The sequence below is a fragment of the Ranitomeya imitator genome, chromosome 2 (genome assembly GCF_032444005.1).
Source record: "Ranitomeya imitator isolate aRanImi1 chromosome 2, aRanImi1.pri, whole genome shotgun sequence".
In the NCBI taxonomy this organism is placed as follows: domain Eukaryota; kingdom Metazoa; phylum Chordata; class Amphibia; order Anura; family Dendrobatidae; genus Ranitomeya; species Ranitomeya imitator.
Window position 1 is genome coordinate 453,213,809 of NC_091283.1, and position 16,348 is coordinate 453,230,156.

A 16,348-nucleotide genomic window follows, 5' to 3' on the forward strand; every position below is an offset into this window, starting at 1 on the left:
ATGGCCGAGGTCTCCTGTGCGTTCTCAGAGGGGCTCCTTGTCTCTCCTCAGCGTCGTCTTCATGATTTGGAAGCACGCTAAGAGAAGAAAATAATTTCCCGCCCTCTGCCGGCCTGCACCACGTGACTGGCACAGGACTCAGGCGGCGCATGAGCAGTAAAAAAAAAAAAAAAGCGAGCCTGTGCTTTTGTTGGGCGGGGTTACGGACTAATAACGCCCACTTTATTACCTTGTCTGGTGACGTCACGGGTGGTCAGCTGCTTGTGTGTTTACAGCAGGAGGTGAGCGAGCGTGAGGGGACGCGCCGCTACGGAGCACCGACGGCAAACGCGGCCTCTCACCGAGCTCCACCGGGGTAAGACGCCGAGCCGTCCGGGGACGGTATAGTGCTAAACTCTGAGAGACGCATGCCATATGTATTGTCCTGCAGGCAGTCAGGACTTGTGTCCTGCAGGGGGCGCAGTGCAGTACTTCGTATTTGTAGCTACTGTCTCTAGCAAACGTAATCCTACTTGTGTCCCGGGGGGGAGGCGGGCTTTTGTTTTTTGGTGTCTACGTATTTCCTTTTAGTGGTGGGGGCGGATTTGTAGTTCTCTTCTTTCCTGCAGGCCCCCCCTCCCCCGATGAGACATTGCACGGGGTCAGCATTTACTGCTCGAAATGACTTGTTATTCCCATTGTGTCCTGCAGGGGGAGCTTTATTTTTTTATTGTGATTTCTATAACCTGTGGTGTGGGGGTGCAGTTCACTTGTTTGCCTTAGGGTATGTGCACACGATGCGGATCCGCAGCAGTTTCTCATGAGTTTACAGTACAATGTAAACCCATGGGAAACAAAATCCGCAGTGCACATGCTGCGGAAAAAAACACGCGGAAACGCAGCGTTTTATTTTCCGCAGCATGTCACTTATTTGTGCGGAATCCGCAGCGTTTTTACACCTGCTCCAATAGAAAACTGCAGATGTAAAAACAGCGGAATCCGCGATAAATCCGCAGGAAAAACCGCAGCGGTTTTGCCCTGTGGATTTATCAAATCCACTGCGGAAAAATCAGCAGAGGAGCTTTCTACGTGTGCACATAGCCTTATTCCTCCCAGGGGGTACTGCACAGTTGTCTTCTGCAGCGTGTCCCCTCTTCCAGGGGGTACTGTACAGTTGTTTTCTGCAGTGTGTCCCCCCCTCCTCCCAGGGGGTACTTCACAGTTTTTTTTCCACAGTGTGTCCCCCCTCCTCCCAGGGGGTACTGCACAGTTTTTTTCCACAGTGTGTCCCCCCTCCTCCCAGGGGGTACTGCACAGTTTTTTTCCACAGTGTGTCCCCCCTCCTCCCAGGGGGTACTGCACAGTTGTTTTCTGCAGTGTGTCCCCCCCTCCTCCCAGGGGGTACTGTACAGTTGTTTTCTGCAGTGTGTCCCCCCCTCCTCCCAGGGGGTACTGTACAGTTGTTTTCTGCAGTGTGTCCCCCCCTCCTCCCAGGGGGTACTGTACAGTTGTTTTCTGCAGTGTGTCCCCCCCTCCTCCCAGGGGGTACTTCACAGTTGTTTTCTGCAGTGTGTCCCCCCCTCCTCCCAGGGGGTACTTCACAGTTTTTTTCCACAGTGTCCCCTCTCCTCCCAGGGGGTACTGTACAGATGTTTTCCGCAGTGTGTCCCCCCTCCTCCCAGGGGGCACTGCACAGTTTTTTTTTTTCCCGCAGTGTGTCCCCCCCTCCTCCCAGGGGGTACTGCACAGTTGTTTTCTGCAGTGTGTCCCCCCCTCCTCCCAGGGGGTACTGTACAGTTGTTTTCTGCAGTGTGTCCCCCCCTCCTCCCAGGGGGTACTGTACAGTTGTTTTCTGCAGTGTGTCCCCCCCTCCTCCCAGGGGGTACTTCACAGTTTTTTTTTCCACAGTGTGTCCCCCCTCCTCCCAGGGGGTACTGCACAGTTGTTTTCTGCAGTATGTCCCCTCTTCCTCCCAGGGGCCACTGTACAACTTTCTGCAGTGTCCCCCCTCCTCCCTGGGAGCACTGTACAGCTCCGTCAATGGAAATGGTGCTCAGAATAAAGCAATGCGCTTTTTTTTTTTTTTTACCATAAAAGTTTTCCTTGTGTAAAATAAGCAAATTATGAAAAAAAATAATGTTCTATTACTGTAATCGTACTGAGCTGAAGAATAAAGCTGCCTTATGACCATACAGTGAACAGCATAATAAAAAAAAAAACTTCACGAATTGCTGTTTTTTGTTCATTCTGCCTTGTAAAAATCGAAATAGAAAGCGATCAAAAAATGTTATGTGCCCAAAAATAATACTAATAGAAACGTCAACTCTTCCCATGAGTGCAGAAATGGAAATTATAGCTCTCAAAATATTTTTAGTGTGTAACAGCAGCCAAATCTAAACTCTCCTTCAGGCCCTGGGATCCATATTCATGTAAAAAATAAAGAACAAAAATAAAAAATATGGATATACTCACCCTCTGACGGCCCCTGGCTCACAGCATTGCAAGGGGCAGCCTCCGTTCCTAAGAATGCATTGAGCATAGGACCTGCGATGACGTCGCGTGACCGGGGTTAAAAAGTCGTTTTATGTATGTATATTCTCTATCTATCTATCTATCTATCTGGTATCGCTGTAATCACACCGACCCGGAGAATACAGTCATTTAATTGCTTACACCGCACAAAGAATGGTGTCAACAACAACAAAAAAAGACAATTCTTGAGTGGTCTGGGCTTCAGCTTCTGGTTGATGTACCTGACAGCCTCGCTCTGACCTAGAGGAATCCCCCAGGTGAGTCCTGGGCAGTAACAGGTGTGGGCATCTCCTAGTGTCTCATGCCCATGTATGATACTGCAGACAGTTGTTGGTGGCGCTGCAGGGCTTGCTTAATATGTTCTGCCCAGCTTAGCTTTTGGTTAGTTTTCAGAAGTCCTTGAAATCTTCTCTAGTCTATGGTTATCTATTCACTGCCTCTATATATGGGACACAAAATGGGGAAAGCTCTAATCATCTTTATGGTCACTGGCATGTACTGGTGGTTCTACTCCTAAAACTGGTAAATATGTAGAATGCCAAATCCTGGCCTTTAAAGGTGTGCTCCAGCCTGGCATTCTCACTCCTGTGATTGGGTGACATTTGAGACACTGATTCAGCTGTAGGTCCTGTTTCCTTTAGTGCTATAGACTTTGCCTTAGCTTGAGTGAGAGAGTATTTACCATCCATGCTTTTCCTTATCTGGCTTGTTGAAGGATGTGAGGTACAGTGGTAAGTGATTACCATAGCTAGAAAAATGGGGACTCTTCCATTCAACGTTATGGGATCAGTTTTTCACTTGTCTTTATAGCATAGCATGTTTTAGCAAAAAAAAAAAAACCCTCAGTGACTAGAAATAAGGCCTTCCAAAGTTTGTAGGCCTTGATTGTTTTGTTTCCCTCTCTAGGACTTAGAGGGAGGCAGCTGTGATAATAAAATGCACAGTAGGATTTAAGGTGTTAATCTATATCTCTCCTATATTCCAGAAAAAAAAATTCTTGAGCTGCTGTTGATTTCTTCAAACTGCGTCTCAAAGATCACTGTAAGGCCACATTCACACGCTCCTTTTTTATACTGCGGGTTTTCCCGCAGCGGATTTGATAAATCTGCAGGGCAAACCCGCAGCGGTTATCCCTGCAGATTTATCATGTTTTGTCCTGCGGGTTCCGCTGCGGGATTGACCCCTACTATTGATGCTGCATATGCAGCAATATGCAGCATCAATAGTAGTGTTAAAAATAATAAAATCATGATGACATACTCACCCTCCGACGTCCCGATCTCCTCGGCGCTGCAGGCGGCGGTCCGGTTCCAAAGATGCTGTGCGACCAGGACATTCGGTGACGTCACGGTCATGTGACCGCGACGTCACCGAAGGTCCTGGTCGCATAGCAAACCTGAGACCGGACGGCCGCGTGCAGCGCTGAGACTTCCGAGGGTGAGTATACATGATTTTTTATTTTAATTCTTTTTTTTTTTTTTTTAATACAAATATGGTTCCCGGGGCCTGGAGGAGAGTCTCCTCTCCTCCACCCCGGGTATAACCCGCACATTATCCGCATTACTTCCCACATGGTGGGCACAGCCCCATGCGGGAAGTAAGCGGATCAATGCATTTCTATGTGAGCAGAATCGCTGCGATTCTGCACAAAGAAGTGACATGGTCCTTCTTTTTTTTCTGCAGCAATTCTGCGCGTTTTTTTTCGGGTTTTTCCGCATCATGTGCACTGCGGTTCCTGTTTTCCATAGGGTACATTGTACTGTACCCTGCATGGAAAACAGCTGCGGACCCGCAGCGGCAAAATCGCCGCGGTTCCGCAGTAAAAACCGCATAGTGTGAACATGGCCTAAGGCTATGTGCACAAGTTCAGGATTTCTCGCAGAAAATTCCTGAGAAAAACCAGACATTTTCTGCAAGAAAATTGCATGCGTTTTTGACGCGGTTTTGATGCGTTTTTGCCGTGTTTTTTTCCGGACACTTCCCAATGCATTTTGTAGTGGGAAATCCGCCAAAACCCCGCAAAATTAATGAACATGCTGCGGTTTTTACCGCGATGCGTTTTTTTTCGCGGAAAAAGACGCATCATGTGCACAAAACATGCAGAATTCATTCTAAATGATGGGATGCTTATTGTATGCGTTTTTTTTTGCTGTCTTATAGCGTTTTTATCGGGAAAAAACGCGGAAAAAAGCGCAACGTGTGCACACAGCCTAATACTCGGTTCATATTTATTTTGGGCTCTACACCTGGGTTTCCTTGTTAGGCCGCCGTCACACTTGCGAGTTTTACGGACGTATGAGTGCAGAAAATACGTCCGTAAAACTCGCCAAACAAACGGCACAATTATTCTCAAGGCCCCTTCTCCTATCTGCCGTATTTTACTGATCAGTATTATACGGCTTTCTACGGCCGTAGAAAATCGCAGGATGCTGCGTTTGTCACCGTATTGCGCAAAAAAAAGCCAATGAAAGTCTATGGAAGCCCCAAAAATACGGATTACACACGGACCAGCAGTGTGACTTGCGAGAAATACGCAGCGGTGTTAGAGAGAAAAGCCGGCAATTCAGTGCGGTGTACAGTAAAATCACACTGACAGCTTACAGTAGAATAGGTAGAATAAATGTGTACACATAGAATAGGTATATATATATATATGTCAGTGAGACACATATATATATATATATATATATATATATATATATATATATATATATATATATATATATATATATATATATATATATATATATATATATATATTATTACTTCATACAGTGCTATATAGCTTTAAAGCCGGTAATTCAATTGCCGGCTTTTGCTATCTCCTTCCTAAACCCGACATGATATGAGACATGGTTTACATACAGTAAACCATCTCATATCACCTTTTTTTTTGCATATTCCACACTACTAATGTTAGTAGTGTGTATATGCAAAATTTGGCCCTTCTAGCTATTAAATTAAAGGGCTAAATGGCGGAAAAAATTGGCGTGGGCTCCCGCGCAATTTTCTCCGCCAGAGTAGTAAAGCCAGTGACTGAGGGCAGATATTAATAGCCTGGAGAGGGTCCACGGTTATTGCCCCCCCCCCGGCTAAAAACACCTGCCCCCAGCCACCCCAGAAAAGGCACATCTGGAAGATGTGCCTATTCTGGCACTTGGCCACTCTCTTCCCATTCCCGTGTAGCGGTGGGATATGGGGTAATGAAGGGTTAATGCCACCTTGCTATTGTAAGGTGACATTAAGCCAAATTAATAATGGAGAGGCGTCAATTATGACACCTATCCATTATTAATCCAATAGTAGTAAAGGGTTAAAAAAACACAAACACATTATAAAAAATTATTCTAATGAAATAAACACAAAGGTTGTTGTAATAATTTATTCTACGCCCAATCCATTCACTGAAGACCCTCGTTCTGTAACAAAAAAAAAATAAACCAACAATATCCTTACCTTCTGAAGATCTGTAACGTCCAACGATGTAAATCCATCTGAAGGGGTTAAAATATTTTGCAGCCACGAGCTTTGCTAATGCAACGTTGTTCGTGGCTGCAAAACCCCGGGGAATGAAGGTAAAGTAGGTCAATGACCTATATTTACCTTCATTTGCGGTGAGGCGCCCTCTGCTGGTTGTTCCTAGATCGTGGGAACTTTCCTAGAAAGCTCCCAGGCTCGAGTTCATATGAGGACAACCAGCAGAGGGCGCCTCATAACCATGGGGGGGTGTTGTGAATTCTGTGGCTGAATTCACTCCTGTGGTCACAAGTGGTACTGCAGCTTCTGAGCTTCCTCCCTCAGGTGTTCTGGTGAGCTCGTTAACTGCTTCATTACTTAACTCCGCCTGATGCTGCTATCCTTGCTCCTTGTCAATGTTTCAGTGTTGGATCTGAGCTTCTCCTGATTGTTCCTGTGACCTGCTGCTCTGTATAGCTAAGTGCTTTTTGCTTTTTTGTTGCTTTTTTTCTGTCCAGCTTGTCTTTTGTTTTGCTGGAAGCTCTGAGACGCAAAGGGTGTACCGCCGTGCCGTTAGTTCGGCACGGTGGTTTTTTTTTGCCCCCCTTGCGTGGTTTTGCTTTAGGGTTTTTTGTAGACTGCAAAGTTCGCTTTACTGTCCTCGCTCTGTCCTAGAATATCGGGCCCCACTTTGCTGAATCTATTTCATCCCTACGTTTTGTCTTTTCATCTTACTCACAGTCATTATATGTGGGGGGCTGCCTTTTCCTTTGGGGAATTTCTCTGGGGCAAGTCAGGCCTATTTTTCTATCTTCAGGCTAGCTAGTTTCTTAGGCTGTGCCGAGTTGCCTAGGTAGTTGTTAGGCGCAATCCACAGCCGCTTTTAGTTGTGTTTAGGATAGGATCAGGTGTGCAGTCTACAGAGTTTCTACGTCTCAGAGCTCGTTCTTGTATTTTTGGGTATTTGTCAGATCACTGTGTGCGCTCTGATCGCTAAGCACACTGTGTTTCTGGATTGCCTTCATAACACCTGTCATTAGCAAACATAACAGGGGGGCCAATAACCATGGACCCTCTCCAGGCTATTAATATCTGCCCTCAGTCACTGGCTTTACTACTCTGGCGGAGAAAATTGCGCGGGAGCCCACGCCAATTTTTTCCGCCATTTATCCCATTATTTTAAGAGCTAGAACGGCCAAATTTTGCAGATACACACTACTATCATTAGGTGATATGAGATGGTTTACTGTATGTATGTTACCGACTTCAAAGCTATCTAGCGCTGTATGAAGTAATAATATATATATGTATCTAATGATAGAGATAGATATATATATATATATATTTAACACATGGATCCCTTGTATAGCCGTGTGTTGGTTTTGCAAGCCTGCGAGAAAAACACGCAGTACGGATGCTATAGGGATTACATACGGAGGATGCCATGCGCAAAATACGCTGACACACCCTGCCTATGGAGGAGCTACGGACCACTTTTTTGGGGACTTTTCAGCGTATTACGGCCGTATTGTCTTACGCCAAGTGTGACGCCGGCCTTAATATCTGAGATGTGATTGAGATGAGACCCCATGCAGAAGATTCCCTATAATTGTGCAGTTTTATGGACATCTGAAAAGGACACCACTGAACAGAGTCCAGAGTAACTCTGCTGCCCTATTATAGTGAATGGTTCCCATAGGCTTTTCATCTCAATCGCGTCATTCAGAGATTTAGAAGAAAAACCCCTATGTAAGAGCTCAAAGTAGAGAGCAAGTTAAATGTGATCCCAAATGTTACAGTATGTAAAATGTACCCAATAAAAGCTTCAGCTCAATCCACAAAAAAGCAAGGAGGGGCCATGCATACCGGGATGGGGATGAGGGGGGCCGTGCAGACTGGGATAAAGGGACAATTCATACCTGGCTTATACAGGTCCTTCTCAAAAAATTAGCATATAGTGTTAAATTTCATTATTTACCATAATGTAATGATTACAATTAAACTTTCATATATTATAGATTCATTATCCACCAACTGAAATTTGTCAGGTCTTTTATTGTTTTAATACTGATGATTTTGGCATACAACTCCTGATAACCCAAAAAACCTGTCTCAATAAATTAGCATATTTCACCCATCCAATCAAATAAAAGTGTTTTTTAATAACAAACAAAAAAAACATCAAATAATAATGTTCAGTTATGCACTCAATACTTGGTCGGGAATCCTTTGGCAGAAATGACTGCTTCAATGCGGCGTGGCATGGAGGCAATCAGCCTGTGACACTGCTGAGATGTTATGGAGGCCCAGGATGCTTCAATAGCGGCCTTAAGCTCATCCAGAGTGTTGGGTCTTGCGTCTCTCAACTTTCTCTTCACAATATCCCACAGATTCTCTATGGGGTTTAGGTCAGGAGAGTTGGCAGGCCAATTGAGCACAGTAATACCATGGTCAGTAAACCATTTACCAGTGGTTTTGGCACTGTGAGCAGGTGCCAGGTCGTGCTGAAAAATGAAATCTTCATCTCCATAAAGCATTTCAGCCGATGGAAGCATGAAGTGCTCCAAAATCTCCTGATAGCTAGCTGCATTGACCCTGCCCTTGATGAAACACAGTGGACCAACACCAGCAGCTGACATGGCACCCCACACCATCACTGACTGTGGGTACTTGACACTGGACTTCAGGCATTTTGGCATTTCCTTCTCCCCAGTCTTCCTCCAGACTCTGGCACCTTGATTTCCGAATGACATGCAAAATTTGCTTTCATCAGAAAAAAGTACTTGGGACTACTTAGCAACAGTCCAGTGCTGCTTCTCTGTAGCTCAAAAGTGGCTTTACCTGGGGAATGCGGCACCTGTAGCCCAATTCCTGCACACGCCTGTGCACGGTGGCTCTGGATGTTTCCACACCAGACTCAGTCCACTGCTTCCTCAGGTTCCCCAAGGTCTGGAATCGGTCCTTCTCCACAATCTTCCTCAGGGTCCGGTCTCCTCTTCTCGTTGTACAGCGTTTTCTGCCACATTGTTTCCTTCCAACAGACTTACCATTGAGGTGCCTTGATACAGCACTCTGGGAACAGCCTATTTGTTGAGAAATTTCTTTCTGGGTCTTACCCTCTTGCTTGAGGGTGTCAATGATGGCCTTCTTGACATCTGTCAGGTCGCTAGTCTTACCCATGATGGGGGTTTTGAGTAATGAACCAGGCAGGGAGTTTATAAAAGCCTCAGGTATCTTTTGCATGTGTTTAGAGTTAATTAGTTGATTCAGAAGATTAGGGTAATAGGTCGTTTAGAGAACCTTTTCTTGATATGCTAATTTATTGAGACAGGTTTTTTGGGTTATCAGGAGTTGTATGCCAAAATCATCAGTATTAAAACAATAAAAGACCTGACAAATTTCAGTTGGTGGATAATGAATCTATAATATATGAAAGTTTAATTGTAATCATTACATTATGGTAAATAATGAAATTTAACACTATATGCTAATTTTTTGAGAAGGACCTGTACTTGAGTCAATAAGTTTTCCCATTTTTTTGGTGGTAAAATTAGGTGACTCGGCATATACTCAAGTATATACGGTATTTTTACCAGAAAATGATTGCATTTATATATGCTTTATTATACAGCTGTTTATTTTCTTTGTGTGTAAAAGAACAACACAATAAAAACTGGAAAAAAAGGTAAATTGGATATACTTTCACACAAAACCCCCCAAATGGGCCACACAATATTGTCAAGTATGTGACGTTACGTACCTGTAGTAAGTAACCGGTGTGGGCAATATGAAAATCACACATTACGCCAGATTAAATAGAGTGTATAAGTTGACACAATCTTTGCATTGTGTGTCTGCCACACTAAAGGTACCGTCACGCTAAATGATATCGCTAGCGATCCGTGACGTTGCAGCGTCCTGGCTAGCGATATCGTTCAGTTTGACACACAGCAGCGATCTGGATCCTGCTGTGATGTCGTTGGTCGCTGCAGAAAGTCCAGCACTTTATTTCGTCGCTGGACTTCCTGCTGACATCGCTGAATCGGCGTGTGTGACGCCGATTCAGCGATGTCTTCACTGGTAACCAGGGTAAACATCGGGTTACTAAGCGCAGGGCCGCGCTTAGTAACCCGATGTTTACCCTGGTTACCAGCGTAAAAGTTAAAAAAAACAAACACTACATACTTACCTTCCGCTGTCTGTCCCTCGGCGCTCTGCTTCTCTGCCCTGTGTAAGCCCAGCGGCTGGAAAGCAGAGCGGTGCACAGTGGCAAAAGCTGGGTTTGTGTCCTGGGTCATTGGTCTTTCAGCAGGAAAATTACCCCAAACATACTTCAAGAAGCACCCAGGAATGGATTGAAAAAAAGTGAAGTGACCAGCAATGAGTCCGGATCTAAATCCCATTGAACACCTATGGAGAGATCTTTAAAATTGCTGTTGGTAGAGGGCATCTTTGAAATATGAGAGACCTAGAACAGTTTGCAAAAGAAGTGGTCTAAAATTCCAGTTGAGAGGTGTAAGAAGCTTGTTGATGGTTATAGGAATTGATTGCAGTTATTTATTCCAAAGGGTGTGCAACCAAATATTAAATTGAGGATGGTAACATTTTTGTCCGACCCTTCTTTGTGTTTTGTGTGAAATAATGTGCAATTTTTTTTATTTTATTTTTTTGTTCCAATACACACAAAGGAAATAAACGTGTTAAATAAAATGTGTTATTGCAATAATATTTGGAGAGAAATAATTTAATTTCAAGAACAATTTCAAGGGTGGCAATGCTTTTGGCCATGACTATATTTTGTGTGATATAAATATCTAGTTTAAGGGCATAAGAATTTTAAGTTTTAACCCCTTTGCCCCCAAGGGTGGTTTACACGTTAATGACCGGGCCAAGTTTTACAATTCTGACCACTGTCCCTTTATGAGGTTATAACTCTGGATCCTGGTGATTCTGACACTGTTTTCTCATGACTAGGGTTGAGCGAAACGGATCGTTCATTTTCAAAAGTCGCCGACTTTTGGCAAAGTCGGGTTTCATGAAACCCGACCCGATCCCTGTGTGGGGTCGGCCATGCGGTACGCGACTTTCGCGCCAAAGTCGCGTTTCGTATGACGCGCTTGGCGCCATTTTTTTCAGCCAATGAAGGGGCGTGGGCAGAGAGATGACATAGGTCTTAGGGGCGTGGACGCCTATCGCCATGTTGTCGCTTGTGCGCTGTAGCGATTTGCACTGTGTAACACCAGCTTTTCAGTTCAGGGACGGACGGAGGGGAGAGAGAGGGAAAGAGAGAGAGAGAGAGAAAAAAAAAAAAAATTCCCATTGGATTTGCATTGGGTTTCGTGTTTCGGTCGATCCTCGACTTTTCGCCATAATCGGCCGATTTCACTCGACTCGACTTTTGAGATAGTCGGGTTTCGTGAAACCCGGCTCGACCCTAAAAAAGTCAAGGTCGCTCAACCCTACTCATGACATATTGTACTTCATGATAGTGGTAAAATTTCCTTGACATTACTAGAGTTTATTTGTGTGACACCATTCTAAAAATTGCACCCCTCAGGGTGCTCAAAACCACATTCAAAAAATTTATTAACCCTTCAGGTTTCACAGGAATTTTTGGAATGTTTAACCCCTTTCTGACCTCGGACGGGATAGTACGTCCGAGGTCAGATCCCCTGCTTTGATGCAGGGCTCCGCGGTGAGCCCGCATCAAAGCCGGGACATGTCAGCTGTTTTGAACAGCTGACATGTGCCCGTAATAGTAATGAAAGATTATACCGCACTCACAAGTGGAATAACATGCAAAAATTGAACAATTTATTGTGTACAACACTAACATAGCATCACTATACAAAGTCCAAAATCAAAGCGTAAACAAAAATGACGTTTCGGACCCTCCGGGTCCTTACTCATATATCGCTGCGGAAAGAAAAAGAAAAAACATGCCATATATATACAAGGTCACATAAATAACAGACATAAATACAAAAGTCCACATAACATATATATAGTACACAATAGGTAGAGGAACCCCAAGTAAGTAACCCCAAAACCCAAAGTAAAGGAATCACACCACTATCAAATCGTGTCTACCTCCGACATCTCAAAGCACACTTATGTGGGGAGAGAGCACAATGAGATTTACCTTTGATGGAGTGATGTGTGGTATGAGAGTACACCCAAAAGGGTAGAGAACATAATATAGAGTCCGTATGCTGTAGAAAATAGCGTAAATATTAGATCAGGCTAGATTATTAGGATAAACGAAAAATGGAATAATGGTTTACCTAGCTGGATAGTATAGAGCGTTAGTGTATAGAGGATATGCCACAAATGTCGCACCTAATGAATAAAGGATGCAGTGTGTGAAGGAACAATAGTCTTACACCGATGCAGAGCCCATATGTATATAGTGTAGGGTATATACCTGGTATGTCGGTCTGGAAAAGCTGCGCTCCCGCGGCCCGCTGTAGCTGTGTGCACTGATAGCCAAATGTGGGCCCTTTATATATCCCCCTGAGTTAGCGCTGCAGCCAGGATAGTCCCGCCCCCGGAAATGACATGAACGCTAGTCAGTGCGCAAGCGTCCCTGTTGCTAAGGACGCTGTACCCGAAGCCGGCCGGCAAGTGGGGCGCGTGCGTAGTAAGCCCTGTGCAGAGAAACTGTGTCTTCTGTCGGCAAGTCGGGCGCATGCGTGGTAGACATCGGCGTCGGACTCAAGGTACTAAAGCCGCTGTCAGGAGCATATAGCTAGTGCGCCTGCGTGAGGGTGTACGGCGGTGACCCTGTGTAATCTAGGCCATCGGTCCATGGTAAAAGTGTAATCAGAAGCCTCCCCATATTATGTAACAAGGGCCGGTCCCAATGTAGGCTGAATAAGAGTGCAGACCAATTATACTCATAATGTGCCTGTAATAGGCGCGGGCAGAATCGCGATCTGCCCGCACCTATTAACTAGTTAAATGCCGCTGTCAAATGCAGACAGCGGCATTTAACTACCACTTCCAGCCGGAAATGATCGCATCGCCGACCCCCGTCACATGATCGGAGGTCGGCGATGCTTCAGAATAGTAACCATAGAGGTCTTTGAGACCTCTATGGTTACTGATCCCCGGCAGCTGTGAGCGCCACCCTGTGGTCGGCGCTCACAGCACACCTGCAATTCTGCTACATAGCAGCGATCTGATGATCGCTGCTATGTAGCAGAGGCGATCGGGTTGTGCCTGCTTCTAGCCTCCCATGGAGGCTATTGAAGCATGGCAAAAGTGAAAAAAAAAAAAGTGAAAAAAAAAAAAAATATATAAAAGTTTAAATCACCCCCCTTTCGCCCCAATCAAAATAAATGAATAAAAAAAAAATCAAAACTACACGTATTTGGTATCGCCGCGCTCAGAATCGCCCGATCTATCAATTAAAAAAAAGCATTAACCTGATCACTAAATGGCGTAGCGAGAAAAAAATGCGAAACGCCACAATTACGTTTTTTTGGTCGCCGCGACATTGCATTAAAATGCAATAACGGGCGATCAAAAGAACGTATCTACACCAAAATGCTATCATTAAAAACGTCATCTCGGCACGCAAAAAATAAGCCCAAACCGACCCCAGATCACGAAAAATGGAGACGCTATGAGTATCGGAAAATGGCGCAATTTTAATTTTTTTTTTTTTTTTTTTTTTTTTTCTTTTTAGCAAAGTTTGGAATTTTTTTTCACCACTTAGATAAAAAATAACCTAGTCATGTTAGGTGTCTATGAACTCGTACTGACCTGGAGAATCATAATGGCAGGTCAGTTTTAGCATTTAGTGAACCTAGCAAAAAAGCCAAACAAAAAACAAGTGTGGGATTGCACTTTTTTTGCAATTTCACCGCACTTGGAATTTTTTTCCCGTTTTCTAGTACACGACATGCTAAAACCAATGATGTCGTTCAAAAGTACAACTCGTCCCGCAAAAAATAAGCCCTCACATGGCCAAATTGACTTAAAAATAAAAAAGTTATGGCTCTGGGAAGGAGGGGAGTGAAAAACGAACACGGAAAAATGAAAAATCCCAAGGTCATGAAGGGGTTAAAAAAATGAACATTTAACTTTTTCACAAAAAATTTGCTTCTGATCCAATTTGTTTTATAATGCAGAGGCGTAAAAAAAAAAAAAAAAAAATTTTTTTCCACAAAAATGATTTTTTTGCCCCCAGTTTTGTATTTTCCCAAGGGTAACGGGAGAAATTGGAGCCCAAAAGTTGTTGTCCAATTTGTCCTGAGTACGCTGATACCCCATATATGGGGGTAAACCACTGTTTGGGTGAACGGCAGAGCTCTTAAGGGAAGGAGCACCGTTTTAAATTTTTTCAACGCAGAATTGTATGGATTGATATCGGACGTCATGTTGCGTATGCAGAGCCCCTGGTGTGCCTAAACAGTGGAAACCTCCCAATTCTAACTCCAACCCTAACCCCAACACACCCCTAAGACTAATCCCAACCCTAACCACACCTCTAACCATACCCCTAACCCCGACACACCCCTAACCCAACCGTAAACGTAATCCAAACTCTAGCCCCAACCCTAACCGTAATGGAAATAAATATATATATTTTTTTCCTATCGCCACGACAGCACCCACGAGAGAGGGGATCCGCCCACCTTCCGGACAGGAACCTACAGGTTAAAAAGGGGCGGTCCCCCTCGCCCTCCAGTTTGGGTTCCTGTCCGGACGGCGGGAGCCTACAGGTCGTTTCGTCTTACCCGGGTCCGCCAAGCCTCTGTGCGGTGTCCGGGGAGAACGGCAGAGTCGGGGGCCCGGAAGCAGCGTCGGGGGAAGTCCTGTTTCCAGCTTCCCCCCCTCGTCTGGCAAGGAGCGGCATGGCCGAGCGATAGAAGTGGCGTTCCCGGGGGAAGGCACGCCGCCCTGGGTCGTCCACACGCGCGCGACGCTGCGGGAGCAGGTCGGCGCTTATGACCCGGAAGTAGTGTAAACAACTTCCGGAGGAGGCCGGGAGGAGGAGCGCGGGACTTTCAAAAGGAGCAGCGCTCAGGTGAGATCGGTGTGCGGCATCATGTCTTCAGCAGGAGACGCCGAACACCGACAGGCAGGAGAGCACAGTTCTCATAGCGGTGAACGTGGGCAGCAGGACCCTGGCAAATCAGCGTCACGTCGCACCTCACCCCCTCAAAAACCGGTACTCTACATTTTCCAGTGGTGGTGAGTGTATTATGTAAACCATTGCCTGATACAGCTGTTTTTTCTACACTATGCTTTATTGTAGGGGAAAAAGGTCTCCCAAGTCTAAGCATAAGCAGTGTGCTGTATGTACAGAGCCTCTACCTGACGCCTATGTAAAAAGATTATGTCAATCATGCATATGTCGTATGTTAGAAGAAGAGGCCCCTCTCCGAGTATCGGATTTGAGGGAGGTAATTAGGGAAGAGATAAAATCATCCCTTAAAACCAGACGGCATGAGAAAAGCAGTGTGGAGTTGGTGTCCGATTCCAGCCCTTCAGTACAAGAGGGCGAATGTTCGGAAAGTTCTTCGGCATCCTCTTCAGATGAGGAGGGAAGACCTTGCTTTTCTACAGAGGGTATGGAAACCTTAATTAAGGCAGTCCGTGCGACTATGGGGGTCGCAGAGAGTAAGGAACCAAAAACAACCCAGGAGATCATGTTCGCTGGGCTGAGCCAGAGGAATAGGAAAGCTTTCCCAGTGGTCGATTCAGTTAAGGACCTGGTCAGACGGGAGTGGGACAAGCTGGATAAAGGATTTTTACCCTCAGCTGCAAAAAGGAGGTACCCCTTTGAAGATGACACTTTATCCCAGTGGATGAAGGTTCCGAAAATAGATGCGGCAGTAGCCTCTACTTCAAAAACAGCCTCACTTCCGTTAGAAGATGTAGGGCTCCTCAAGGATCCTTCAGACAGGAAGGCTGACATGCTCCTTAAAAAACTATGGGAGTCATCATCTGGAGCCTTTAAGCCGGCTATCGCATGCACCTGTACGGCCAGATCAATCATGGTCTGGGTGACTCAGCTGGAGGAACACATCAAAGCGAAGGTACCCAGGGATAAATTGTTGAATTCCCTGTCTCAAGTCAGAGAAGGAGCAGCTTATCTAGCGGATGCCTCAATTGACTCTCTGAAATTGGCCGCAAGATCGGCAGGTCTTTCAAATGCAGCCAGACGGGCACTATGGCTAAAGACATGGAAAGGGGATGCTCAGGCTAAAGCTAAACTTTGCTCCATTCCATGTAGGGGTGAGTACCTATTTGGCCCAGTGCTAGATGACATCCTTGCAAAAGCAGAAGATAGGAAGAAGGGTTTTCCTAAAACGTTTACTCCCACTTTTAGGAACGCCTTCCGAAGACGCATGCCCTTCAGAAGGTTCCA

General features: G+C 45.2%; 1 protein-coding gene and 1 non-coding gene across 2 annotated transcripts in view; both read left to right on the top strand.

The window, feature by feature from the left end:
* The first annotated feature begins 227 nt into the window (after positions 1–227).
* PCMTD2 (protein-L-isoaspartate (D-aspartate) O-methyltransferase domain containing 2) overlaps positions 228–16,348 on the top strand; it is a 44,795-nt gene continuing 28,674 nt past the window's right edge. Inside the window, exon 1 of the mRNA XM_069751109.1 lies at positions 228–355. The gene's annotated coding sequence lies outside the window, so the exon portion shown is untranslated. The remainder of the gene's footprint in view (positions 356–16,348) is intronic.
* LOC138668334 (small Cajal body-specific RNA 16) lies at positions 2,701–2,840 on the top strand. Its single transcript, XR_011319160.1, has one exon. It is a non-coding gene; the product is annotated as a small Cajal body-specific RNA 16 (non-coding RNA).